This window comes from Carcharodon carcharias, chromosome 1 (assembly GCF_017639515.1).
Source record: "Carcharodon carcharias isolate sCarCar2 chromosome 1, sCarCar2.pri, whole genome shotgun sequence".
Lineage (NCBI taxonomy): Eukaryota > Metazoa > Chordata > Chondrichthyes > Lamniformes > Lamnidae > Carcharodon > Carcharodon carcharias.
In genome coordinates, this window is record NC_054467.1 from 108364808 (window position 1) to 108392174 (window position 27367).

Below are 27367 nucleotides of genomic sequence, written 5' to 3' on the forward strand. Positions count from 1 at the left end.
CAGGACAAAACAGCCCACTTTATTGGCACACCTTTCACAAACATTCACTCCCTCCACCACTGACACACAGTAGCAGCAGTGTGTATCATCTACAAGATGCACTGCAGTAACTCACCAAGTCTCCTTAGACAGCACCTTCCAAATCCATGACCACTATCATCTAGAAGGACAGGAGCATCAGATACATGGGAACATCACCACCTGGAAGTTCTCCTCCAAGCCACTCACCAGCCTGACTTGGAAATATATCGCCGTTCCTTCAGTGTCACTGGGTAAAAATCCTGGCACTCCCTCCCTAACAGCACTGTCGGTGTACCTACACCACATGGACTATAGAGGTTCAAGAAGGCAGCTCACCACCACCTTCTCAAGGGCAATTAGGGCAATAAATGTTGGCCTAACCAGTGATGCCCACATCCCGTAATTGAATTAAAAATTCAGAAAATTATTTGTAAGACATGAACAATGTTTGAAATTTTGGAAAGCCATATCATCTAAACTGGTTTGCAAATTTAATCAATTTTTCAATTTGAACATTTTATTTTTTGTTCACTTAGGCCTGAATTTTCTTATCAACAGAGGGCCCGCGATGACCCAGATCTGGTCGTCTCACCACACACCACCCCCCCACCCCAAACCTCCACACCCCCCCACCACCCCCCCTCCCCCCCGAACACGGCACCTACCATTTTCGCTGGGGTGGATTCTAAGTTGCACATCCATGGTTCACAGACGTGCATAGAAACTGCCTCCAGTCATATTGGATTTTCGTCAGCTAGGTGTGGGAAACATGATGTGTACAGATTAGACCTGGTAGGAGCAGATCTAAGCATTGCGAAGTTGTTTGGATAGGTGGGTGTACCCTTTTGGAGAGTTGTTATCCTTTTGGATGTGGTCCCAGGACACCTTTGGGTGAGGTCAGGTGCTCTTTGGGATTGTTAAAATGTAGGCATGAATGTGCATTAAAAAGTGCATAAACCCCTTGGAACTGTCAAACTTATTGGAACTGTCAAGCTCATTGGCGCTATAAAAAGTAACTGTCAATAGGAATTGTCAAATTGTCTTTTAAATATTTGAAAAAAAACTGTTTGCCATGTTTTAAAAAATCAGTGCTTGATCTGTCTGTTGATATAAGCCAGAGGACTATCATTACTGGATTAGTGCTGCATGAGTGATTTCACAACCTTGTGTTGTCACAGCGGGGTGCCTCGCAGTTTACAGTTTGACAACTCCAAGTGCTGATAGACTCTTTTAAGTGGGATTATGAATTCCAATTCACGCCTTCTCCTCCATCCCAGAAACATGATAGGGTCCCCCTTGTCCTCACTTATCACCCCACCAGCCTCCGCATTCAAAGGATCATCCTCCGCCATTTCCGCCAACTCCAGCATGATGCCACCACCAAACACATCTTCCCTTCACCCCCCCTATCGGCATTCCGTAGGGATCGCTCCCTCCGGGACACCCTGGTCCACTCCTCCATCACCCCCTACTCCTCAACTCCCTGTTATGGCACCACCCCATGCCCACGCAAAAGATGCAACACCTGCCCCTTCACTTCCTCTCTCCTCACCGTCCAAGGACCCAAACACTCCTTTCAAGTGAAGCAGCATTTCACTTGCATTTCCCCCAACTTAGTCTACTGCATTCGTTGCTCCCAATGTGGTCTCCTCTACATTGGACAGACCAAACGTAAACTGGGCGACCGCTTTGCAGAACACCTGCGGTCTGTCTGCAAGAATGACCCAAACCTCCCTGTCGCTTGCCATTTTAACACTCCGCCCTGCTCTCTTGCCCACATGTCTGTCCTTGGCTTGCTGCATTGTTCCAGTGAAGCCCAACGCAAACTGGAGGAACAACACCTCATCTTCCGACTAGGCACTTTATAGCCTTCCGGACTGAATATTGAATTCAACAACTTTAGGTCGTGAGCTCCCTCCCCCATCCCCACCCCCTTTCTGTTTCCCCCTTCCTTTTTTTTCCAATAAATTATAAAGATTTTCCTTTTCCCACCTATTTCCATTATTTAAAAAAAAACACCCCCACTAGAGCTATACCTTAAGTGCCCTACCATCCATTCTTAATTAGCACATTCGTTTAGATAATATCACCAACTTTAACTTTAACACCTATGTGTTCTTTTGTACTATTGTTGTTGACATCTTTTGATGATCTGCTTCTATCACTGCTTGTTTGTCCCTACAACCACAACACCCCCCACCACCTCTCTCTCTCTCTCTCTCTCCGCCCCCCACACACACACCTTAAACCAGCTTATATTTCAACTCTTTCTTGGACTCGAACTCAAGTTCTGTCGAAGGGTCATGAGGACTCGAAACGTCAACTCTTTTCTTCTCCGCCGATGCTGCCAGACCTGCTGAGTTTTTCCAGGTAATTCTGTTTTTGTTTTTGCTATGAATTCCAATGTTTGTTTTTATAAGGCCTTGTTCTTGTTGCAAGGCCTGTAAGCCAGTGGTGGCTCTCATCCTCACTAAGTGCGATTCCCTGACATTCCCTTTCCTGTAACCTCTTTGAGCATTGAGATTTGTTTTAATGTTGTTTCCCATGTGACTGGCCCAGCGCCACTTTGGAGCACCTCTCGCCCCTCCTTGACCACCGAGTACCAGCTTACCCCACTCCCCGACCTCCAAGTTGTGGCAGAATCTTGAACGGGAACGCAAGTCCAGGAGAGAGAGTGAGTCAGAGAATGGGAGGTTCTGTGAGAGGGTGGGCCAGAGAGGGGGAAGAGGCCACAACTCGAAGGTCAGGGAGGGAGAAAGACTACAATGCTGAGGGTTGGGGAGGAGGAGGATCTGCAGCAACCAGGAGGATCAGAGAGCAGGGGGATCAGGAAACAGGATTGGTGGCAGGCAGGTGGTAACTTAAGTAGAAAGTTACATTTTTCTTTCAAAATAAAATAAGTTTAAAAATTTAAAATGTATGAATATAGCACTGTAGAATATTGCAACTTAGATGATATGTTTTAATATTTGTTTTTTTTCTGATAAAGAAGTTCCTAAAGAGCCTAACTACAGTTTTAACATTGCTTCCTATGGGAACCAATGATTCACTTAAAGTTGTTTTACTTAGAGTTGTGATGTTCAGGAATGCTCCACAACTTTAAATAAATACATGTATATTTATTCTTAAGTATAATAGGTGATTTTGTTTTAGTTACATGCGTTGCTCTGTAACATTACATCATGAAGAAGTAGTAAGCAATGATAATGTAACAAAGTATTCAATGTGGCTGTCACATTGCAGGTTTTTTGCTAAGAGGCCCTTGCTTGAAAATTAGTGATCACTTTTATAAGTGTAAGTTAAATATAGTGAATGGGTTTTTATTTTTGAAATAGTGAGCTCTTTAATAGACACAACTTTATTTTATCTCGTTTCAGCATGAGTATTGAGGACTGGCCATGATAGATACTGTGTGAGGTGCCATGGTAAGTGTAAGGGTAAAGGGAGGTGGTTGGGGGCATGGATTGACTTGAGTTGGCACCAAGTTAGCATGGGGCTATAAATGGCCATGGGGATGATTGGAAAGGGGTGGATTGGCATGGAGGGTATGAAGGGCCAAGGATGGTGTGTGGATGATATGAGAATGCATGGTTTAGCATGGATGGGGCATGGGAATGTGTGGGGATGTGAGGGGTGAGGGCCGGAGGGCTGTTTCATGATTTAAAAAAAAAAGCTTCACAGTGTCAGTGCGCTGAGGCAGGCCTTCAACCCAGCCTGCCTTCACACCCAGCATCCTCCACATTCATGCCAGGGCTGCCCAACATGACTCTCATTTTCTTCCACCCCAAAACCCCTGGCCCAAAAATCCAACCTTCCGGGGCACTTTCTCCTGGGTTGGGTTTGTGGAGCAGGGAATTGACCCTACTCTGCACTCCCGACCCAGGAGCAAGAATTCAGGCCGTTGTATCTGTTTTGAAGGGCTTAAGAATGTACACTCTAGAAAAATCCACTAAACGTAAACACCTCAATCTGGTTACCATGTACAGAGATCCATGGTGAGATTGTCATTAGATGACAGGGAGGAGAATATTTAGCAGTCTTGGTGGTAATGAAATTCTATAGTGGTTCTGGAGTACTCAGCATGCAGGAACAATGGCAACTTTTACTGCAAGGTAAGCCAAGCAAAAATGGTTTCTACCTGGCTTCTGACTTTAAGCAGTGGCTCTTGAGTTTCCTGGTGTTTCTCTAGCTCTCCCGCAATCCACCTCATCTAAGTGATACTGATCTCAGTTGAGTATGTCAACATGAGGAAAAAGTGCCAAAGCACCTCCAGGTTTCCTGGATTTGGACTGCTGCATCCTTCACAGTAACTTATGCTCAGTTTAGCAAAGCACGCCCCAGCTTTCAGAATCAACTGCTCAAAGTGGAAGTCAGAATTTCATGAATCAGGAAAGACTGAAACTCTTTAAATTCAGATGAAGTAGGTAGGATATTATTTTTCAAGCATGTTTTTAACCACTTTGTCTCGTAAATACTAGCACTTGATTCTCAGAGTCAAATAGGGCAGATTTTAGGACACTACCTTCCATTTGGGCCAGAATTTTCATGTCCGCGTGCGGGGGCGGGCCCAGCAAGCCGACGCGTAAAATGACACACGGTGACATCGGGCGTATGTCCCAACATCACCGCTTGTCATTCAGACCTTTTGTTCTGTGGGCACGTGCCTGAGGCAGCTGCACGCCTGCCAAACTGTCAAAGTCCTGTTAAGGCCATTAGAAAATCAATTAAAGTAATTATCAACGCTGTCTGTCCAACCTTAAGGTTGAGGGGCAGGCAAAGAGTGCAAGCGGCCTTCGTGTTTTTCAGGAAACCTCATCCACGGACAGGATGAGGTTTCATGACGGTTTTATTAAATAAGTAAATAATTTTTTGCTCAATTCATAAATGTCCTAGCTCATGTGTAAATAATTTTTATCTTTCTTTATTAAAAATTCTCAGTGTGTACTTAATTTCCCTGAGCAGCTCCATGTCTCAGGGAGATTGCTGTGCTCTATCGCGCACATGTGCAAAGGAGCACAGGCTCTGACTCTCCCACTTCCCCCCGCCCGCACAGGTAGCACTAAGCCCTACCTTCTCTTCCCCCTGCCTACGTAAAATGGTAGCGCAGAGCTCTACACCCGCTCCCGACCGGTACGCCCAACATGGGGAAAATTCTCCCCTAGGTCTTTTCAGGAGCGGGTGTGACTGCCTGTTGCTGTGGTTAATCTGCAGGAAAGGAGGATGGATAGAAGCTAAGACTGGAAAAGGACAGAGAATGGGATGCAAGGTTGTGTCTGTTCAATATTCCATAGGGAGGCCAAATTGACAGTGAAGGTACGAGTAAAATGCCGCCGACTTCATCATCACCCATATTAGCAGCTGAGTGCCTCCTCATAATCTGCATGGCCTTTTTGCATATGAACATATGAATTAGGAGCAGAAGTAGGCCATTCAGCCCCTCGAGCCTGTTCCACTATTCAATAAGATCATGGATGGTCTGATTGTAATCTTAACCCCACATTTCTGCCTACCCCCAATAACCTTTCACCCCCTTGTTAATCATGAATCTATCTACCTCTGTTGTAAAAATATTCAAAGACTCTGCTTCCACCTTCTACCCTTTATGGAGATGCCCCTTCCAGTGACCTGCGTCGACAAGCATTACATGCAAATATGTCCTGCAAGTTTATAGAATAAGTTAGCATAAGGCTAGCAGTTGAGTTTTTGGGAGAAGTGAAGTAAAATATGTGGGGCTATGAGGCTGTTAAAGTGGAGCAAGGAATTTCAGGGTTGTGCTTGTTAGTAATTGATGTTTGGAAAGCTCGGAAACAATATTTTATGAGCCGCCCTCGATCAGAGAGCACAGTGAGGGGTTAGCTGCATAGGGCCATCATTAAACGGGTTCTGAGTGCTGGTGCTCAGGGTAGGCAAAGAAAAAAAGTGAAAGGTGTGCAGGGTGTTACCCTTCCTGCCCTGTTGAAGACTTTGAACTTTTTGGTGGCATTGTTTTGCTCCAGGTGGCATGGGTGATATTCTGAGTGTTTTGATGGCACCCAGTGGCCTATTTCTCCTGCTCTTGGTGCCCCCCGAAGAGGGTTTGGAGCCCTGACTAAAGGATGCTGTGCATTCCTCACTGGCTTGGTGTCATGTCTGGCTGCCCTCTGCATCCAGAATTTTTAAATTTCTTTCATGGAATGTAGGATTCGCTGGCTAGGCAATCATTTTATTGCCCGTCCCTAACTGCCATTGAGAAGGCAGTGATGATGGTCCCTGAGTGGTCATAATTCTTTACAAGATTAATAAAAATATTGTTAAGATACACAGTGAAATTGTTGTAAGGTCAATTGAAGAAGCCAAACACTATTGCTCCCTGACCTATTTGCCCTACGGTCTGGTGCTAAAGAGGTCAGGCTGAATTGTCTTTTTAAAGGTTACATGGATACCTCCAGGTAGTTCAGCTGCTTGTATCCACTTTACACAGAATTTACACCAACAATTGCACCAATGGAAATGCAAATGAACAGACCCAGGAAACTTGCAAGAAACTCCCTCTAGAGGCCACCAGCAGATGCCAGACTTTTTTTTTTAAGTGCAATGGTGCCAGCGTCATTTCAAATAAATTTTAATTAGGCCATGTTGTCAATTGTACTTTTTCTGATTCATGTTTTTTTAAAGTAGAAAATTGTTTTAATAATCCTACTGAATACATAATGTTTGCCCTTATTGTGGCTTTCAATAACTCATTTAAAATTCTGTATGTTATATTCACAAAAATATTGATCTTTCTGTTACAGCAAGACATGCTTTGGCAGTAGGCAATCCCATTACAAATTATATGGATACTGGGGCGTACATTGTTATGTGTTGCAACCATTTTCAGGTGTAAAACATGTGCAAGGCATATCAATTTGATAGTGGGACAATGTGCCTCAATTCTGCACATGCATTGGCCCCACTGCTAAGTTCTGGCAGGGTCCTTTTTGCAGTCATCCTGGACAGACGTATAGGTGGAGTTAGGCCCCTTAAAGTTGTGTCTTATGTGTCTACTACTGTTAAAGAACCCCTTTTCAAAACTCACTGGCAATGAATGGGCCTTACCCAGTCAGGATTCTCCAATGGCCTCTGTGGCCACCAACAAACCAGCTGATGATAACTTATTTTCTAACATAATGTGGAGCCAGCAAGTGGGAGATTCACGATCGACCCACTCCAACCCCACTGCTCCTGCTATCTCCCCAGCCGACCAGGATTAACTAAAGGTTGCTGCCAGTTAGGCATGACATTATTTCAAAATTTTAACATGACGTTATTTCAAAAACTCTATTTAATAAACCAGATCTGAACTGGAAAGCAACTTGCCAAACTCAAGTACTCATTCTACAGTAAACAGATTTTATTTCACTGTACAGTTCCAATATTTTAAAGCACTATTTCTTCGCCAGACCTCCAGAATGTAACTTAAAACAGAGATGGTTGATTCTACATCACTTCAATAAAAATCACTGATCCTCATTAACTGTTTACATGACAGCTTACTAAACATCATTCCTGATGCATGCAATCATGTAGACAGTTTCTCTTGTTCCTTTCTTTTGTTTTACACATAATCAACCAGCAGGATTCTTCTTTTCTGACTACAGAAAATAGCCTGTTACTTTCAACTAAAACTTAATGAAGGCTGTAACTGGGAAACAATTAGCTCAGGTAGCTAGATCAACAAGGTACAACAACAAAAATAAAAACAGTGCAGGCCAGATATTCACAGAGTCGGAACAACTCCAGGGGCATTAAAAAATGGTGGGCAGAACCGTGATTCTCACATCCATTCCCGGCGCCCCCTGTTTTCATCAGCTCGTGATAAGGGTGTGGGTGGTGAGCCTGCACCCTGCACTCCCGACCTGGCCTGCTCCATTGTGGGGGTAGGCATCTCCTCGCCCCATGCAATTTTCGGGGAGTCAAGCCAGCTTCTTCATAACCCATGGCTCATGGCCCCTCAGAGGAGCCGTGAACCATTCTCTGCATTCGGGAGCCTTTTGAAAGGCAGGAGAAAAATTTCCCCCCCCGTTGGGGGGATGTGTGGGAGTGGGCGCGGACCCGACTGGTATCCCTGATCGGGTCTGCACCACCATTTTACATGAGCAGGCCAATTAACAAGCCTGATCTGAACTGAACTGGCCGAACTGAAAATTTAAATAAAGCACGGTAACATTGGGACACACGCTCGACGTCACCCTGCGTCATTTTACACTTCGGCAAGCAGCGCCCCCCCCAACTTGCTGGATCTAAAATTCTCCCCATAAGCTCAAAAAGCCTTATCCATGCTCCTCTTAATCTTGTCTAAATAAATAGTTAGACATTGAAAAAGTATGTATTATGAGGACAGAGCCATCTAACTGTCCTCATTATGTATGCTTGGCTGAGAGCGCAGACCAATAAAAGCATAACTCAGCAGGGAATTTGTTTTGACAAGTGAAGTGAATTGTTGACTTTCCTTGATTGATATCTCTAAGTGGTTATAGTAAGTTGTTCTTTCTGTGATCCCTTTTGTCAATGTCTCAATGTCTATTTGGACAAGGTTAAGCAGTATGAAGTGTTTGAAACTTCTGTTATTGATACTTTTATTGTCGAACTGATGGATACTTTTATTAGGTTGTAGAAACAGCAGGTCTTTTTCAAAAAACGTTTCTGAATGGGTGTTTTTCCTTTAATAGCTCCACAGTTGCCATTGTTATTATATTGCCTCATTAGTTATTACATAGTGCACACTGGGTGAATGGACATGGAAGGGGCATGAGTCGGCATGGACAGTAAGAGGGGCAATGGGGAGTGGCTGGGGAGGATGAGTTGGCGTTGGGTTGCCATGGAGAGTATGAGGGATCTTGAAGAGTGGTTGGGTGGTGTGTTGATGTGAGGGGTGAGGACTAGAGGACCTAACTGTTTTTATTACAACAAGTCTCAAAGAACTGAGGTGGGCCTTCTAACCAGTCCACCTCGCACTCACCCGGCCCAGTTGCCTAGGATCTGCTTCCAAGTTCAGCAAGCCCTACTCCATCCCACACCGAGAGTGAAAACTGTGTGTGATGAGGTGCTTTAAACTGAGGTGGATCTGCAGAGCTCAGTAGCAAAAATCTGCCCTGAACCTTGGTAATACCACAGATTCTTCAGCACCCAGAAAGAGAAAGGGGTGGGGAACGAAGTAGGGGGCATGATCCATGGCATAATTCAAGAAGCAGTTGGATGTTGTGATGGGGATTGGCAGTGCAGAGAATTATAAGGATTTTATAGAAGGAATAGCTGAATGGGCTGACTGGGCTTCCTGATTATTACTAAATACTGTAACCCTTCAGGAGGAGAGCAACAGTTGTCTTTCTTTCTCTTTTTTATTGCCAATAGGCTAATGCATTAAAAATCTGGAGTTCTTAGGCTTCTCTCTGACTAGTTGACTGCCCTAAATTCACAAATGCTCTTTTTACCTGTTTGCAACCAAAAAGGGGTTGGATGAGTCAAAAAGCTGATTGATATTCATGAATTCCAATCTGAACTTAACTAATGTCATTCATCATTGCAAGTACAATTTATCCAAGGGTCTTCCATGTAACTTCCTAAGCCAAACCAACTCCTAGAAAAATTGTTTTAAATATAGCCAAACTTTTTCCAGAGTCTTTGAACCGCTTGAGTTTGTGAAGAAAATATACATCATTAGATTAATGTATTTCAATAAGGCAAGTCAACTCTCAATCATCGGTTCTTCAGTTCAATGAAGATGAACCTAGTAGAACTTTTGTTCTATATATATGTCCCATTCTTTGAAACCAAGCCAAGTTATTTTCTCCAAGTGGCCACATTAAGGCTCCTTCTTGCAACAGAAAAAAGAACAAATTCTAGTAACAATCTCCCCCATTGTAAATCTTTAGAGGGCTACATTTAAAAATAATCACAACTCAGACCTACATAACATTCTTTATAGCATATATCCAAGCCAGGTCAGAAAGTTCAAAGTATTTAAAGCATGTTCAGTCAGAGGAGATGAAACGTCTGAGCCACTACAGAAACCGACCATTATCTTTATTTACTGAACTGGAAAAAATATTTTGCACCAGTCAAAATAGACACTTAAAGTACAACTTTACCTTGCATGTTGTCTGAATTATCATTTGCAATTCAAATGTTTTGATGTTTGAATCAAAATGAACCCCCTTTAGCTTTTGGATATATTGGTATAGATAGACGAACGTATTTTGCTCGCTTAAGAGCCAGCATACGTTTTTGTGACTGAATGTTGTACTGCAACTATTTCTGTATGGAAATTTCCAAATCAGGTAACAAAATATTGAGATTTTTCTTTGTTTTTGGGATTTGCTATTTCTAAAACACAATATGCTGTACAGGAAGTTCTTGAATTTTCAGCACATGCAGATTTCATGTGGTATGGAGTCAATGTTGAGGACTCCCAGGGCAACACCCTCCCAACTGTATACCATTGTGCCACCACCTCTGCTGGGTCTGTCCTGCTAGTGGGACAGGACATACCCAGGGATGGAAAGTTTGGCAACTCAAGACTGGGCAATGATGAGGTGCTGTGAACTATCAGCAGAATTGTACTCGACCATGATTTGTAACCTCATGGGCCGGCATATCCCCCACTCTACCATTACCAAGCCGGGGGATCAACCCTGGTTCAATGAAGAGTGCAGGAGGGTATGCCGGGAGCAATACCAGCCGTACCTAAAAATGAGGTGTCAACCTGGTGAACCTCCAACACAGGACTACTTGCATGCCAAACAGCATAAACAGCAAGTGATAGAGAGAGCTAAGCGATTCCATAACCAACGGATCAGATCTAAGCTCTGCAGTGCTGCCACATCCAGTTGGAAATGGTGTGGACAATTAAACAACTCACTGGAGGAGGGGGCTCCACAAATATCCCCATCCTCAATGATGGAGGAGCCCAGCACATCAGTGTAAAAGATAAGCCTGAAGCATTTGCAAAAATCTTGAGCCAGAAGTGCTGAGTGGATGGTCCATCTCGGCCTCCTCCGAAGGTCCTCAGCATCAGAGATGCCAGTCTTCAGCTAATTTGATTGACTCCACATGATATCGAGAAACGGCTAAAGGCACTGGACACTGCAAAGGCTGTGGGTCCTGACAATATTCCAGAAATAGTACTGAAGACTTGTGTTCCAAAACTTGCCACACCCCTAGCCAAGCTGTTCCAGTACAGCTACAACACTGGCATCTACCAAGCTATGTGGAAAATTGCCCAGCTATGTCCAGTACACAGAAGGCAGGACAAATCAAACATGGCTAATTATTGCCCCATCAGTCTACTCTCTATCATCAGTAAAATGATATGAACATACAAACATATGAACTAAGAGCAGGAGTAGACCATTCAGCCCCTCGAGCCTGCTCCGCCATTTAATAAGATTGTGACTGATCTGACAGTAACCTGAAATCTGCATCCCACCTACCCCTGATAATCTATCATCCCCTTGCTTACCAAGAATCTATCCACCTCTGCCTTAAAAATATTCAAAGACTCTGCTTCCACCACCTTTCCAGGAATAGAGTTCCAAAGACTGACGACAGCCTGAGTGAAAAAGTTGCACCTCATCTCTGCTTTAAATGGGCTACTCATTATTTTTAAACAGTGATCCCTAGTTCTAGATTCTTCCACAAGAGAAACATCCTCTCCGCATCCACCTTGTCAAGACCCCTCAGGATCTTATACATTTCCATCAAGTCACCTCTTACTCTTCTAAACTAAAGCGGATACCAGCCTAGTCTGTCCAACCTTTCCTTATAAGACAACCCGCCCATTCTAGGTATTAGTATGGTTGACCTTCTCCAAACTGCTTCCAATGAATTTACTTCCTTCCTTAAATAAGGATCAATACTGAACACAGTACTCCAAATGTGGTCTCACTAGTGCCCTGTACAACTGAAGCATAACCTCCCTACTTTTCTATTCAATTCCCCTCACAATAAATTATAACATTCTATTAGCTTTCTTAATTACTTGCAGGGCTGGACAAACTGGATGCAGGGCTGATGTTTCCTCTGGCTGGGTGGGGGGGGGCTCTAGAACTAAGGGGTCACAAACTCAGGGTACAGGGTAGGTCATTTAGGACTGAGATGAGGAAGAACTTCTTCACTCAGAGGGTATTGAACCTATGGAATTTTCTACCACAGAATGCTGTGGAGGCCGGGTCACTGAATAGATTTCAGGAGGAAATAGATAGATTTCTAGACTCTAAAAGCATCAATGGGGAATGGGAAGATTGCGAGGGTAAGGCAGTGAGCTAGAGGATCAGCCATGGTCATACTGAACGGCTGAGCAGGCTGGAAGGGCCAAATGTCCTGCTCCGGCTCCGATTTTCTACGTTTCTCTCCATGAGCAATTTTTTAGCTTGGTGGGCGGGTGCGTGCCTAACCTGCTCGAATGTAAAATGACGTGCCTTGATTTCAGGCAAGATTCCTGATGTAAACGCACAGTCGCACAATATTTCAGTCAGCAGGCGCACGCCGGAGTCAGCAGTGAGCCTACTGATAATCAAAAGCCTTATTAAGGCCATTAACAAGGTATTTAAAATAAACTTTTCGCTGCCTGCCCAACCTTATGGTTGGCGGGCAGGCGAAAAGGCCAAGCAGCCGTTGCATTTTTTTAGGAAACCTCGCCCACGGGTGGGGTGAGGTTTCCTAAAGCAAATAAAAATAAAATAAAAATTTTAAAATTTAATCAATAACACGTCCCTGTTCATGTGACACTCACGCACATGCATGAAGTTCGTGGTCGCCCCACTCACCCTCACCTCCCCATCCGCATAGGCATCACTGAGCGCTGCCACTCGCATTTCACACTGGGTGGGCCTTAATTGGCTGCTGGTGTGAAATCGACTTCCAGCCTTGACAGCGGGAAGTGGTCAACTTCCCAGCCGCCCCCGCCTGTCCTTGCCCGACAAGGGCCCTATGTTTCTACCTGCATACTAACCATTTTGATTCATGGGTCAGGACACCCAGATCCATCTGCACCTCAGAGCCCTGCAATCCTTCTTTATTCTCCTGCTAAAATGAACACTTCACCTTCTCCCACATTATACTCCATTTGTCAGATCTTTGCCCACTCACTTAACCTATCTATATCTGTTTGTAGCCTCCTTATGTTCTCTTCACAACTTACTTTCCTTCCTATCTTTGTGTCATCAGCAAATTTGGTAACCGTCCCTTCAATCCCTTCATCAAAGTCATTTATATAATTTGTAAACAGTTAAGGTCCCAGCACTGATCCCTGTGGCATGCTATCCGTTACAACTCACCAATCTGAAAAAGACCCGCTTACTGTTAGCCAGCCAGTTTTCTATCCATGCCAATATATTACCCCATATACCATGAACTTTTATTTTCCGCAATAACCTTTGATGTGGCACGTTATCAAATGCCTTCTGGAAATCTAAGTATAGTACATTCACCAGTTCCCCTTTATTCATATCACATGTTACTTCCTCAAAGACCTCCAATAAGTTGATTAAACACAATTTCCCTTCCACAGAAGAGGTTATCATTAGTGCTATCAATAACCTGCTCACTGATGCTCAGTTTGGATTCTGCCAGGGCCACTCAGCTCTTGACCTCATTACAGCCTTGGTTCAAACATGGAAAGAAGAGCTGAACTCCCAAGGTGAGGTGAGAGTGACTCCCTTGACATCAAGGCAGCATTTTACAGAGTGTGGCATCAAAGAGCCCTAGTAAAATTGGGGTCAATGAGAATCAGGGGGAAAATTCTCTGTTGCTTGGAGTCATACCTAGCACAAAGGAAGATGTTTGTGGTTGTTGGAAGTCAATCATCTCAGTTCCAGGACATCACTGCAGGAGTTCCTCAGGGCAGTGTCCTCAGCCCAACCAGCTTCAGCTGGTTCATCAATAACCCCCCTTCCATCATGAGGTCAAAATTAGGGACGTTTGCAGATTATTGCACAATGTTCAGCACCATTCGCGACTCCACAGATATTGAAGCAGTCCAAGTCCAAATGCAGCAAGACCTGGACAATATCCTGACTTGGGCTGACAAGTGGCAAATAACATTCACGCCATGCAAGTGCCAAGGATTGACCATCTCCAACAAGAGAGAATTTAACCATTTCCCCTTGACATTCAATGACGTTACCATCACTGAATCCCTCACTATCAACATCCTGGGGTTACCATTGAACAGAAACTGCACTGAACTAGCCATATAAATACTGTGGCTATAAAAGCCGGTCAGAGGCTAGTAATTCTGCAGTGAATAACTCACTTCCTGACTCCCCAAAGCCTGTCCACCATCTACTGGGCACAAGTCGGGAGTGTGATGGAATACTTCCCACTATCCTGGATGAGTGCAGCTCCCACAACACTCAAGAAGCTTGACACCATCCAGGACAAAGCAATCCACTTGATTGGTGCTACATCCACAAACATTCACTCCCTCCACCACCAACACACAGTAGCAGCAGTCTACAAGATGCAATGTAGGAACTCACCAAGGCTCCTTAGGCAGCCCCTTCCATACCTACGACCACTCGTGAAACCACATCTGGAATACTGTGTACAGTATTGGTCACCTTATTTAAGGAAGGATGTAATTGCATTGGAAGAGGAGGTTTACCAGGCTAATACCTGGAATAGGCAGGTTGTCTTATGAGGAAAGGTTGAACAGGTTAGGTTTGTATCCGCTGGAGTTTAGAAGAGTAAGAGATGACTTGATTGAAACATATAAGATCCTGAGGGATCTTGACAGGGTGGATGTGGAAAGAATGTTTCCTCTTGTGGAAGAATCTACAACTAGGGGTCACTGTTTAAAAATAAGGGGTCGCCCATTTAAAACAGAGATGAGGCAAAATGTTTTTCACTCCTGAGGGTCGTGAGTCTTTGGAACTCTCTTCCTGAAAAGGTGTTGGAAGCAGAGTCCTTGAATATTTTTAAGGCAGAGGTGGATAAATTCTTGGTAAGCAAGGGGGTGATAGGTTATCGCGGTATGTGGGATGCAGATTACTATGAAATCAGGCATGATCTTATTAAATGGCGGAGCAGGCTCAAGGGACTGAATGGCCTACTCCTGCTCCTTGTTCATATATTCATATATTCGTATGTCCTGGAACTTGTTTCATTGTCTTTGGGGGTCAGAGAGGAATTTCCCAAAGTTTTTTTCCTAAATTTGCCTGTAGTTTCTTTCTCTGCTTTTGGTTTTCCCCAGGACATTGCATGACTGAGTGGAGGATGTTGGTGACATGTGGAATTTACACCATGCTAGGATGGGGCAGATTCAATAAACAGCTGATCTTTTCCTATCCTTTTGTTTCATATGTTCTTATGTTCAAATCATGAGAACTTTTAAAGCTGCTCAACAGTCCTCTTCTCACTAGATGCTTTTTCTATGAGCATAGCGAGATTCATAAAATTGGAAAGGAGAGACCAGGAGCTGGATCTCATTCCTCCAACTCTTATACTTAACAACAGAATTTCAATTGTCATTTTAAATAGAGAACTTAGTCCCTGAAATGTTAACCCAACTAGTCCAAAATAGGCCAGTTTTTCCACATATAGCTAGATCCTGGATAGCCTGCTTCTTTTAAAAGGTGACCTGTTGAAATGAAAAATTTTGTAGCCCCCATGCTGAATGTTTGTGGTGGCTCTGGGACTGTCTTAAGGGACAGCTGGTTTCTGGATAATGATTTTTGCTTTCTTTTCCACTGGTATGCATTGTTGAGATCATTTTCGCCTGGTAGCCTGCCTCAGTTTTCCTTGCTGATTTTGTATGTTTGCATGGGAAGTACCGATCTTGATCCTTGATGTGTCGGATCTCTAGTGAGGGTGAGACGCTTAGTATATTTCAAATTCACTTTCTCTCTGATTAATTACTCATGGCATTCACCTTTGTGAGATTAACCTGATCATTTAATGCAGGTGGTGTCCCTCCGCCAATAGCTGCAGCTAGTGTTGAATGAACAATTTCATCATGATGACCGCAGGTCTGCTCTTAGTAAATGCTAACCTTCTACTTATGTAGTCGCAAGCTGTGAATTTGACAATCCATCAGTACATGTTCAAGTCACATTTCATCATTTCCATGCTTAATAAATATAACACATTGTTCTCTGTGTTTAGCCTTCAGTATTGTGACATTACTTCTGTCTCATTCTTTCATGCAAAAGTGAGACTAACCAAATAGGTGTTAGCTGCTCGTAAATTCAAGCACAATTATAAAAACTTACGCTTAATATTGATACTGTACTGATACAACTCCAAAAACTGTACACTATAGACACTATCTAATGGAACTGCATCTATTATTAAATAGCATGATTTAGCACAAATCAGAGCAATTATTTCAATTATGTTTTTTATTCCTTTTTCACCAGAACACTCCGTTCTCAAAATAAACAATCTATTTACCTCTACACTGCTGTACATACCATAGGCACTCAGAGATATTGTTTCTTCGTAACCATCCAATAGGAATTGCAACTTTTAACAGAGAGAGAAGGCAGATTTTCTCACTACTGGAGAAGGTGATATCCTCCACTGTCAGAAGGCATCCTGTAATGGATCCTGGTTAAAGTGGAAACCAGGTGAACTTATCCAATTGACAGATTCGGGTGAGCAGCCAAAAATCAAAGCAATTTTTAATCTATGGATATCAGACTGGGAAAACCTGGAACATTGGGTTTGAAACCAGAGGCATAGATTTAGGTTAAGATGTAGGAGTTTTAGAGGAATTTTAGAGGGGTCTTTTCACCCAGGGGGTAGTGGGGATCTGGAACTCACTGCTTGGTAGAGGCAGGAACCGTCATAACATTTAAAAAGTACTTAGAAATGCACTTGAAGCGCCGTAACCCACAAAGCTACAGACCAAGATTTAAAACATAGGATTAGGCCTTAAAGACTAGCTCAGATAGAATGGCTGAATGGCTTCCTCCCATGTTACAAATTTCTTTCGTTCTATGGAAACCATGACATTGTGTGGTAACTATGGTTTTATCTAATGTGTAGTATACCTTTAAGAAGCATGTTATAATGGAAAATCACATGACCTTATGTAACCAATAGAGGAGTAGCGTGGGCTAACTGTATAGCTAGTTAGTAGTCAGTTAGTAGTCAGTTGGAAGTCAGTAGTATGCAAGTGAGCAACAGAAATATATACATAGAATTTGGTGCAGAAACACACATGTGTAGCTGCTGAGTACCTTGTAAATAAACAGAATGTGTTTCATCTAAGAAGTGTCTGCTGAACTACTCTATCTAAAGTACCAACTCGGTCACCCCACAACAAGAGTGCAAGTGACTTACATGTCACAATAAACTGGCGATGAGGATGGGATAAGGATAAAACGGGAATAAAACGAAGATAAAGCGGAGACACAACAAAGTTGCAATGAGCATGCCACAAACTAGCGACACGGAAAAAGCAAAGATAGAAGGAAGATACAGAAGGAACAAACTAGAGTCGAGAGTAAAATCACGGAGGAAATCAAAATAATCGAAATCGGGCTGTACCTCGCACAGTCAGATTAAGTAGAAGTTTCTGTTCAAATCATCGAAGCAATACCCTCAAAGCATGTCACAATTCGGGAGAATTGATCCACTCGATCCAGCCACGGACAATTGGTCTCATTATATTGAGCACGTTACATTCTATTTCCAAGCGAACAACATTACGGGGGAAGAGAAGAGGCGGGCGATCCTTTTATTTACATATGGGAATAAAGCCTACGGCTTAATTCGAAGTTTGACGGCACCCAGTGCCTCACGTTCAAAAAATGTTGATGAATTGGTGGACGTCGTGAAGGGTCATTACCAGTCAAAGCCCTCGGTAACGATACAACATTTCAAATTTAATGCAAGAAATAGAGCCCTTGGGGAGACAGTTGCTTGTTATGTGGCAAGTTTGAAACAGTTAACAGAACATTGCGAGTTTGATACATCTTTAAACTGTGCAGTGTGAATGAGGACACGATTCAGAAGAGATTGGGGATTGCTGTCTGAATCAAATTTAGATTTTAAGAAAGCATTAAAGATAGCAAGCACTGGCCATGGAAAGTGCAGTAAGGGATTCAAAAGCCATACAGGGAGCGCAAAATAGCGCCGTCCTCCACATTGGGCGGGAAGTCCCAGCCAAAAAGGGCACAAAAATGCAAGTCTCTACCGAGAAGCAGGTAACAGCCACCGCTGACCGAAAAATAAAAAGAATTGACTCAACAGCTAAAATAAGGAATAATGGCAACTGAGGTGGAAATAAGCAGACTAGTAACAATTGGCAGTTTAAAACAATCAAAAGCTTTTATTGTCATTGAAACGGACACATAATGAGACAGTGCAAGGAAAGAATCAGGCAGACTTTCAAGCAAAAAGAGAAAACCTGGCACAGTGTAGAAGAACCTAAAGCAACAAGTTCAGATATTTATTCATTACTTGATTTGAAGGTAGAGAAAACAGAAACAATTTATGTAGAAGTAAAAGTGAATGGCAGACCTATTCGGATGGAAGTGGACACAGGAGTTTCCACTTCAGTAATTGGTGAACACACATTCAAATACCTGAATTATGGTGAATGTAAATTAAATTTGGAAGAATACGATGCCAAATGAAAAACTTACACAGGTGAAGACATTCAAGTCAAAGGCATAAGTAGATTTACTGTCCATTACAGGAGCCAATCGGTAAAACTACCAGCGTTGGTATTGAGAGGCAGAGGACCAAGACTTCTAGGGCGAAACTGGCTGAGGAAAATCAACCCTGATTGGCCACTGAGATTCCAAAAGGAAGCTGAAAAAACTCCTGTTTTGGAAAAGGAGTGTGCAAGGATTCAACAACCTAAAGATAAGCAGGCTGTCTTAAGTTAGAACATGGTAGAACAGCAAAGGGAACTCAAAGAGACCCTGCTTAATGAGACAAGGTGAGCAACCTCCGAAAGGATAAAGAAAACCTGCTGAAAGACTTTCACACACGACAAAATTCCCTCAGGTCTAAGCTTGTATCTCTGGAAAAGTATGAAAAGAAACAGAAAGAATTCAGCACCTCTCTGAGTAAAATGATGGATGAGCTGGCAGAGAAGACACAACAATGCTTAATTTTTCAGGAGGCAGCAAACAAATACAAAAAAGAGATGGAAGAGCTGAAGAATCAGCTACATGAAGCCAAAGAGGCTTTGGAGGCAAAAGTTGCAGAATTTTCTAAGAAGCAGATAGATAATAAAATTCTGGAAGACTCAACCACTGAGTTTACTCAAATTGAACTTACATCTGAGATTAATCTGGCCATTATGGAAGTCAAGAAGAAGGCCGAGATTAAAGTCAGTGTTAAAAAGAAAAAGGTATGTAGAAAGAAGATACAGGAATGCAAATAAGGCCCTGATCCTGGCAGCATACTTGTATACTTTTGTATTTAGGCCTGGAAATCAAATCACAAACATTGATGCACAAAGTCATTTGCCTTTACAAGAAAATAATGAGGATGTCCTAGTTCCATACGAACTCGTGTTATTGTTAATTTTTTTAGATTCATCACTGGTATGCGCTCGACAGATCAAAGATTGGACAAGCAGGGACCCAGTCCTATCTCAAGTACGAGAACAGGTGCTTTATAGTTGGTCACAAGAGCCTGTATCTGATGAAATGAAACTGCACTTAAACAGAAGACATGAAATAACCAGCCAGGATGGCATCTTATTGTGGGGTGCGCAAGTGATCGTACCTCCAAAAGGTAAAAAGCCATTGTTAATTGAATTACATAGCGTACATCCAGGAATATCCTAAATGAAGACCACAGCACACAGCTATCTATGGTGGCCTGAGTGGATGGAGAAATAGAGAGATTAGTGTAGAATTGTGTACAGAGTCAGCAATTGCAAAAGTTACCTTCAACAGCTCCGTTACACATTTGGGAGTGGCCAGGAAGACCATGGATACAATTACACATTGACAATGTGGTACCTTTCATGGGAACAATGCTTCTGCTCATTGTAGATGCGTACTCAAAATGGATGGACATATATGAGGTAAAGACACCAATGTCTTCTGCTACAATTAAGAAGTTACAAGTTTTGGCATCAACGGAGTGCCAGAAATATTCGTGTCTGATAATGACACAGCATTTACGAGTGCTGAGTTTCAACGGTTTATCAACCTCAACAGTGTCACTCATGTAAAAACTTCATCGTACCACCCTTGTTCAAATGGACTGGCCAAAAGGACAGGTCAAACATTCAAGCCTGGCATGAAAAAGTTAACTGGAGATTCCTTGGCAACCAAGCTAGCACACATTCTTTTTCATTATAGGACCACTCCTCATACAACGACAGGTGTCACACCTGTGGAATTATTAATGAAAAGCCCTCTCAGGATGAGACTGAGTTTCATAATGCCGAACTCAGAGGGGAAGGTGGAAAGGAGTCAAGGAAGCCAGAAAACTGGACATGACTGGCATAGTTGTGACAGCAAATTTACTGTGGGAGAGACAGTATATGTGAAGAACTTTGGAGAAGGACCGAAGTGGTTGCCAGGTGAAATAAGTGCAGTGACTGGACCTCTATCTTACCACGTGATGGTGGAAGACTCAATCTAGTACAGATGTGTCTTGTACCTACAAGAGTTGAGGAAACAGTATTGCAGATACCCGCTGAAGAACCTGATGTTCAGACAACCCAGAAAATGAGGTTCCTAACAAAGCATCTGAAGTTGTATTGCTGAGGCGTTCTACATGCCAATGGTTCATTCCAGTGGTCCTCAGGTGACCTGTGCAGGATCTCACAAACCTCCATGCACAAATGTGTCCAGGAGGTCACAGACATCTTCTTCACGAGGGGACAGAATTTTGTGCATTTTGCCTGGAATCAGGAAAGCCAGGAAGCAAGAGCGCTGGAATTTCCACAGATCCCAGGTTTTCCACAGGTGCAGGGTGCCATCGACTGCATTCACATGAAGCTTAGATTTCCGTGGCAACAAGCAGTCAACGATGTCAACCGCAAGGACTTCCACTCGCTGAATGTGTAGCTGGTGTGTGACCACCACAAACACATCCTGCAGGTCTGCACATGACTCCCAGGGAACGTCCATGACTCATACATCCTTAGCAGGTCTCAGATCCCTGACATCTTCCAGGGTCCAGAGAGGCTGCAGTATTGGCTCATCGGGGACAAGGGCTACTCACAGAGGGTGTGGCTAATGACGCCCTTTGGCGGCCTCAGAATGCAGCAAAGCAACTGTACAATGAGGCTCATGCTGCAACCTGGAGCAAACTATAGGCATTTTGAAAAAAAGCTTCTGGTGCCTTGACAGGTCCGATGGAGCACTGCAATGCAGTCCACCGAGTGTGTCGTGCATCAGTGTCTCTTGCTGCATGCTCCACAACCTGATGCTGCAATGGGGGTGGATCTGGCTGAGGAGGAGATGGAGGAGCTGCACGTATCCTCCGATGAGGAGGACGTCGAAAGGGATGACAGTGATGAGGCCCTCGAAGATGAGGATACCAGCAATGAGGCCATTGCACTGGCCAGAAGAGGCAGGTGTACTCAGGAGGCCCTCATGGCTACTCGATTCATGGATGATGAAGACGAGATGCAGTGAGGACATTCTTGACATCCTCACCTTGTATGTGTGAGTGTTTGACTCCTGTGTGGCTGATGGCAGCGCACATACCCTCAGTGCTGAGGTTCATGTCATTGGAGATGCAGGAGAGGCCCTAATAGTCATTAGATTCCAGGAAGATGATGACAACATGCAGTGAGGACATTCCACAGATCTTCACACTGCCTCTGAGAATGTCTGACTCTTGCCTGGCTGAGGGAAGCTCGCTTGTGCTCAGTGATCACGGTCATATCACAGAGTCACAGCATTAATCTTTAAACGCACATGATCCTTTGTTAGCCTTCGGTATCTGACCTCTTCAGGAGCACAGCGTCACCGGTCACAGGTTTTGAAGAGATGGGGGCCAGCCCCACCTCAAAGGTATCGAGAGCACCCAGAGAGAATGACAGAACTCTGTGACGCCTGCCTACAATATTCTGGCAGCAATGACAAGCACCATCAAGGTGCAGTCATCAGTAATGTCTCCAGGGAGTATGAAGCCAGACCATCACTTTGGTCTGAAGGTTACACACTGCACAGGGAAGAGGCCCTGGACTGAGACACCTGCCTTTATCTTGTGCAGAAAGGTTTCACATCTGAGTGACACGAACATTGCTCATCAGAACAAGGAGCCATAGGCAGGGAGACGTTCTTGGAAGTTTATTTACAATAGTGAACATTATATACAACCATTATTAACACCCGTGTCCAGGTTGCGCAACTACATTTTTGACCCTCCGAGATGATGTGCCCTGGAGATCTATTTCGTCTGCCAGGTGCACGGTCTGAATTATGACATGCAGCTCCTGTTTATAGACCTGAGGGGCCTCAGTGGCTCCTTGCAGGCATTGCCCATCTTTGACCAGGACCTGATCAAAGTCTGGAACATGGTCGCCTTGCGACACAGCTCTCCACCGCCAGGAGTAAGGGTTATTGTCAGAGAGCCGCTGCTCAGGAATCCACCCATCCATCCTTTTCAGTGGCTGGTGGTTAGGAGGGCTGTGGCTGCCGGGGTGACCAGGATCGGGGATGTGCTAGATGGCAGAGGAGTGGGCTGGATGCTACCACAGGAGTTGGTGCATCACACGTCCAAGGACGTCCGGATCACGGCCAATGCAAGTCAAGACCTTAGGACGATCGTGCTCGGCCCTGAGGTTATTCTAGGTCTCGAGGTGGCACAGGTGCGAGGTGGTCTTCTGTCTGAGTGTACCCCTGTTCGGATGGAATTCCACATTGGCCCCAAGCCCCGAACCATTCCTCGGGAACCAGTGCCCTGCAACCTGAGCTGCCTCGGGGACATGCCCTCCGTGTCCTTTTACACAGTGCGGAGGGGTTTCCTGTATGGGCTGCTGCTGCTCACCCTTCACTTCCTTGCCCTCGCCTGCTGCCTGGACACGCCCTGGCATGTCTTGTTGCCGTCCGGTGGCGGAGGTCCCCAGTGGGGGTGGGACCCTCTATTACTGTCCATTACAGGAGCCAATCGGTAAAACTACCAGCGTTGGTATTGAGAGGCAGAGGACCAAGACTTCTAGGGCGAAACTGGCTGAGGAAAATCAACCCTGATTGGCCACTGAGATTCCAAAAGGAAGCTGAAAAAACTCCTGTTTTGGAAAAGGAGTGTGCAAGGATTCAACAACCTAAAGATAAGCAGGCTGTCTTAAGTTAGAACATGGTAGAACAGCAAAGGGAACTCAAAGAGACCCTGCTTAATGAGACAAGGTGAGCAACCTCCGAAAGGATAAAGAAAACCTGCTGAAAGACTTTCACACACGACAAAATTCCCTCAGGTCTAAGCTTGTATCTCTGGAAAAGTATGAAAAGAAACAGAAAGAATTCAGCACCTCTCTGAGTAAAATGATGGATGAGCTGGCAGAGAAGACACAACAATGCTTAATTTTTCAGGAGGCAGCAAACAAATACAAAAAAGAGATGGAAGAGCTGAAGAATCAGCTACATGAAGCCAAAGAGGCTTTGGAGGCAAAAGTTGCAGAATTTTCTAAGAAGCAGATAGATAATAAAATTCTGGAAGACTCAACCACTGAGTTTACTCAAATTGAACTTACATCTGAGATTAATCTGGCCATTATGGAAGTCAAGAAGAAGGCCGAGATTAAAGTCAGTGTTAAAAAGAAAAAGGTATGTAGAAAGAAGATACAGGAATGCAAATAAGGCCCTGATCCTGGCAGCATACTTGTATACTTTTGTATTTAGGCCTGGAAATCAAATCACAAACATTGATGCACAAAGTCATTTGCCTTTACAAGAAAATAATGAGGATGTCCTAGTTCCATACGAACTCGTGTTATTGTTAATTTTTTTAGATTCATCACTGGTATGCGCTCGACAGATCAAAGATTGGACAAGCAGGGACCCAGTCCTATCTCAAGTACGAGAACAGGTGCTTTATAGTTGGTCACAAGAGCCTGTATCTGATGAAATGAAACTGCACTTAAACAGAAGACATGAAATAACCAGCCAGGATGGCATCTTATTGTGGGGTGCGCAAGTGATCGTACCTCCAAAAGGTAAAAAGCCATTGTTAATTGAATTACATAGCGTACATCCAGGAATATCCTAAATGAAGACCACAGCACACAGCTATCTATGGTGGCCTGAGTGGATGGAGAAATAGAGAGATTAGTGTAGAATTGTGTACAGAGTCAGCAATTGCAAAAGTTACCTTCAACAGCTCCGTTACACATTTGGGAGTGGCCAGGAAGACCATGGATACAATTACACATTGACAATGTGGTACCTTTCATGGGAACAATGCTTCTGCTCATTGTAGATGCGTACTCAAAATGGATGGACATATATGAGGTAAAGACACCAATGTCTTCTGCTACAATTAAGAAGTTACAAGTTTTGGCATCAACGGAGTGCCAGAAATATTCGTGTCTGATAATGACACAGCATTTACGAGTGCTGAGTTTCAACGGTTTATCAACCTCAACAGTGTCACTCATGTAAAAACTTCATCGTACCACCCTTGTTCAAATGGACTGGCCAAAAGGACAGGTCAAACATTCAAGCCTGGCATGAAAAAGTTAACTGGAGATTCCTTGGCAACCAAGCTAGCACACATTCTTTTTCATTATAGGACCACTCCTCATACAACGACAGGTGTCACACCTGTGGAATTATTAATGAAAAGCCCTCTCAGGATGAGACTGAGTTTCATAATGCCGAACTCAGAGGGGAAGGTGGAAAGGAGTCAAGGAAGCCAGAAAACTGGACATGACTGGCATAGTTGTGACAGCAAATTTACTGTGGGAGAGACAGTATATGTGAAGAACTTTGGAGAAGGACCGAAGTGGTTGCCAGGTGAAATAAGTGCAGTGACTGGACCTCTATCTTACCACGTGATGGTGGAAGACTCAATCTAGTACAGATGTGTCTTGTACCTACAAGAGTTGAGGAAACAGTATTGCAGATACCCGCTGAAGAACCTGATGTTCAGACAACCCAGAAAATGAGGTTCCTAACAAAGCATCTGAAGTTGTATTGCTGAGGCGTTCTACATGCCAATGGTTCATTCCAGTGGTCCTCAGGTGACCTGTGCAGGATCTCACAAACCTCCATGCACAAATGTGTCCAGGAGGTCACAGACATCTTCTTCACGAGGGGACAGAATTTTGTGCATTTTGCCTGGAATCAGGAAAGCCAGGAAGCAAGAGCGCTGGAATTTCCACAGATCCCAGGTTTTCCACAGGTGCAGGGTGCCATCGACTGCATTCACATGAAGCTTAGATTTCCGTGGCAACAAGCAGTCAACGATGTCAACCGCAAGGACTTCCACTCGCTGAATGTGTAGCTGGTGTGTGACCACCACAAACACATCCTGCAGGTCTGCACATGACTCCCAGGGAACGTCCATGACTCATACATCCTTAGCAGGTCTCAGATCCCTGACATCTTCCAGGGTCCAGAGAGGCTGCAGTATTGGCTCATCGGGGACAAGGGCTACTCACAGAGGGTGTGGCTAATGACGCCCTTTGGCGGCCTCAGAATGCAGCAAAGCAACTGTACAATGAGGCTCATGCTGCAACCTGGAGCAAACTATAGGCATTTTGAAAAAAAGCTTCTGGTGCCTTGACAGGTCCGATGGAGCACTGCAATGCAGTCCACCGAGTGTGTCGTGCATCAGTGTCTCTTGCTGCATGCTCCACAACCTGATGCTGCAATGGGGGTGGATCTGGCTGAGGAGGAGATGGAGGAGCTGCACGTATCCTCCGATGAGGAGGACGTCGAAAGGGATGACAGTGATGAGGCCCTCGAAGATGAGGATACCAGCAATGAGGCCATTGCACTGGCCAGAAGAGGCAGGTGTACTCAGGAGGCCCTCATGGCTACTCGATTCATGGATGATGAAGACGAGATGCAGTGAGGACATTCTTGACATCCTCACCTTGTATGTGTGAGTGTTTGACTCCTGTGTGGCTGATGGCAGCGCACATACCCTCAGTGCTGAGGTTCATGTCATTGGAGATGCAGGAGAGGCCCTAATAGTCATTAGATTCCAGGAAGATGATGACAACATGCAGTGAGGACATTCCACAGATCTTCACACTGCCTCTGAGAATGTCTGACTCTTGCCTGGCTGAGGGAAGCTCGCTTGTGCTCAGTGATCACGGTCATATCACAGAGTCACAGCATTAATCTTTAAACGCACATGATCCTTTGTTAGCCTTCGGTATCTGACCTCTTCAGGAGCACAGCGTCACCGGTCACAGGTTTTGAAGAGATGGGGGCCAGCCCCACCTCAAAGGTATCGAGAGCACCCAGAGAGAATGACAGAACTCTGTGACGCCTGCCTACAATATTCTGGCAGCAATGACAAGCACCATCAAGGTGCAGTCATCAGTAATGTCTCCAGGGAGTATGAAGCCAGACCATCACTTTGGTCTGAAGGTTACACACTGCACAGGGAAGAGGCCCTGGACTGAGACACCTGCCTTTATCTTGTGCAGAAAGGTTTCACATCTGAGTGACACGAACATTGCTCATCAGAACAAGGAGCCATAGGCAGGGAGACGTTCTTGGAAGTTTATTTACAATAGTGAACATTATATACAACCATTATTAACACCCGTGTCCAGGTTGCGCAACTACATTTTTGACCCTCCGAGATGATGTGCCCTGGAGATCTATTTCGTCTGCCAGGTGCACGGTCTGAATTATGACATGCAGCTCCTGTTTATAGACCTGAGGGGCCTCAGTGGCTCCTTGCAGGCATTGCCCATCTTTGACCAGGACCTGATCAAAGTCTGGAACATGGTCGCCTTGCGACACAGCTCTCCACCGCCAGGAGTAAGGGTTATTGTCAGAGAGCCGCTGCTCAGGAATCCACCCATCCATCCTTTTCAGTGGCTGGTGGTTAGGAGGGCTGTGGCTGCCGGGGTGACCAGGATCGGGGATGTGCTAGATGGCAGAGGAGTGGGCTGGATGCTACCACAGGAGTTGGTGCATCACACGTCCAAGGACGTCCGGATCACGGCCAATGCAAGTCAAGACCTTAGGACGATCGTGCTCGGCCCTGAGGTTATTCTAGGTCTCGAGGTGGCACAGGTGCGAGGTGGTCTTCTGTCTGAGTGTACCCCTGTTCGGATGGAATTCCACATTGGCCCCAAGCCCCGAACCATTCCTCGGGAACCAGTGCCCTGCAACCTGAGCTGCCTCGGGGACATGCCCTCCGTGTCCTTTTACACAGTGCGGAGGGGTTTCCTGTATGGGCTGCTGCTGCTCACCCTTCACTTCCTTGCCCTCGC